Below are 2,878 nucleotides of genomic sequence, written 5' to 3' on the forward strand. Positions count from 1 at the left end.
GCACCGGATCGTAAAAAAGGATGCCATTTGGGAATCAGGGATCCTTTCGCCGTCGATCTGCATCCAAGGTTTCCAAAAATTCTCCAAACAAAATTTTGGATCGATTTTTGGCAAAAATCCTGGGGGTTCCCCTTGGAAAAGTGCGAATTCGGGTTTTCCTCAGTTTTTGGCGAATATCTTGGCTATTTCGCACCGGATCGTAAAAAGGGATGCCATTTAGGAATCGGGGATCCTTTCGCCGTCGATCTGCATCCAAGGATTCCTAAAATCCTCAAAAAGAAATTTTGGCCCGATTTTTGGCAAAAATCCTGGGGGTTCCCCTTGGAAAAGTGCGAATTCGGGTTTTCCTCAGTTTTTGGCGAATATCTTGGCTATTTCGCACCGGATCGTAAAAAGGGATGCCATTTAGGAATCGGGGATCCTTTCGCCGTCGATCTGCATCCAAGGATTCCTAAAATCCTCCAAACAAAATTTTGGATCGATTTTTGGCAAAAATCTTGGGGGTTCCCCTTGGAAAAGTGCGAATTCGGGTTTTCCTCAGTTTTTGGCGAATATCTTGGCTATTTCGCACCGGATCGTGAAAAGGGATGCCATCTGGGAATCGGGGATCCTTTCGCCGTCGATCTGCATCCAAGGATTCCTAAAATCCTCAAAAAGAAATTTTGGCCCGATTTTTGGCAAAAATCCTGGGGGTTCCCCTTGGAAAAGTGCGAATTCGGGTTTTCCTCAGTTTTTGGCGAATATCTTGGCTATTTCGCACCGGATCGTGAAAAGGGATGCCATTTGGGAATCGGGGATCCTTTCGCCGTCGATCTGCATCCAAGGATTCCTAAAATCCTCCAAAAAAAATTTTGGATCGATTTTTGGCAAAAATCCTGGGGGTTCCCCTTGGAAAAGTGCGAATTCGGGTTTTCCTCAGTTTTTGGCGAATATCTTGGCTATTTCGCACCGGATCGTAAAAAGGGATGCCATTTAGGAATCGGGGATCCTTTCGCCGTCGATCTGCATCCAAGGATTCCTAAAATCCTCCAAAAAAAATTTTGGCCCGATTTTTGGCAAAAATCCTGGGGGTTCCCCTTGGAAAAGTGCGAATTCGGGTTTTCCTCAGTTTTTGGCGAATATCTTGGCTATTTTGCAGCGGATCGTAAAAAGGGATGCCATTTGGGAATCGGGGATCCTTTCGCCGTCGATCTGCATCCAAGGATTCCTAAAATCCTCCAAACAAAATTTTGGATCGATTTTTGGCAAAAATCCTGGGGGTTCCCCTTGGAAAAGTGCGAATTCGGGTTTTCCTCAGTTTTTGGCGAATATCTTGGCTATTTCGCACCGGATCGCGAAAAGGGATGCCATTTGGGAATCGGGGATCCTTTCGCCGTCGATCTGCATCCAAGGATTCCTAAAATCCTCCAAAAAAAATTTTGGCCCGATTTTTGGGGGTTCCCCTTGGAAAAGTGCGAATTCGGGTTTTCCTCAGTTTTTGGCGAATATCTTGGCTATTTCGCACCGGATCGCGAAAAGGGATGCCATTTGGGAATCGGGGATCCTTTCGCCGTCGATCTGCATCCAAGGATTCCTAAAATCCTCCAAAAAAAATTTTGGCCCGATTTTTGGCAAAAATCCTGGGGGTTCCCCTTGGAAAAGTGCGAATTCGGGTTTTCCTCAGTTTTTGGCGAATATCTTGGCTATTTCGCACCGGATCGTAAAAAGGGATGCCATTTAGGAATCGGGGATCCTTTCGCCGTCGATCTGCATCCAAGGATTCCTAAAATCCTCAAAAAGAAATTTTGGCCCGATTTTTGGCAAAAATCCTGGGGGTTCCCCTTGGAAAAGTGCGAATTCGGGTTTTCCTCAGTTTTTGGAGAATATCTTGGCTATTTCGCACCGGATCGTGAAAAGGGATGGCATTTGGGGATCGGGGATCCTTTCGCCGTCGATCTGCATCCAAGGATTCCTAAAATCCTCAAAAAGAGATTTTGGCACGATTTTTGTCAAAAATTCTGGGGGTTCCCCTTGGAAAAGTGCGAATTCGGGTTTTCCTCAGTTTTTGGCGAATATCTTGGATATTTCGCACCGGATCGTAAAAAGGGATGCCATTTAGGAATCGGGGATCCTTTCGCCGTCGATCTGCATCCAAGGATTCCTAAAATCCTCAAAAAGAAATTTTGGCCCGATTTTTGGCAAAAATCCTGGGGGTTCCCCTTGGAAAAGTGCGAATTCGGGTTTTCCTCAGTTTTTGGCGAATATCTTGGCTATCTCGCACCGGATCGTGAAAAGGGATGCCATTAAGGAATCGGGGATCCTTTCGCAGTCGATCTGCATCGAAGGATTCCTAAAATCCTCAAAAAGAAATTTTGGCCCGATTTTTGGCAAAAATCCTGGGGGTTCCCCTTGGAAAAGTGCGAATTCGGGTTTTCCTCAGTTTTTGGCGAAAATCTTGGCTATGTCGCACCGGATCGTAAAAAGGGATGCCATTTAGGAATCGGGGATCCTTTCGCCGTCGATCTGCATCGAAGGATTCCTAAAATCCTCCAAAAAAAATTTTGGCCCGATTTTTGGCAAAAATCCTGGGGGTTCCCCTTGGAAAAGTGCGAATTCGGGTTTTCCTCAGTTTTTGGCGAATATCTTGGCTATTTCGCACCGGATCGTGAAAAGGGATGCCATTTGGGAATCGGGGATCCTTTCGCCGTCGATCTGCATCCAAGGATTCCTAAAATCCTCCAACAAAAATTTTGGATCGATTTTTGGCAAAAATCCTAGGGGTTTCCCTTGGAAAATTGCGAATTCGGGTTTTCCTCAGTTTTTGGCGAATATCTTGGCTATTTCGCACCGGATCGTAAAAAGGGATGCCATTTAGGAATCGGGGATCCTTTCGCCGTCG

This window comes from Drosophila bipectinata, chromosome XL (assembly GCF_030179905.1).
Source record: "Drosophila bipectinata strain 14024-0381.07 chromosome XL, DbipHiC1v2, whole genome shotgun sequence".
NCBI classification, from domain to species: Eukaryota; Metazoa; Arthropoda; class Insecta; order Diptera; family Drosophilidae; genus Drosophila; species Drosophila bipectinata.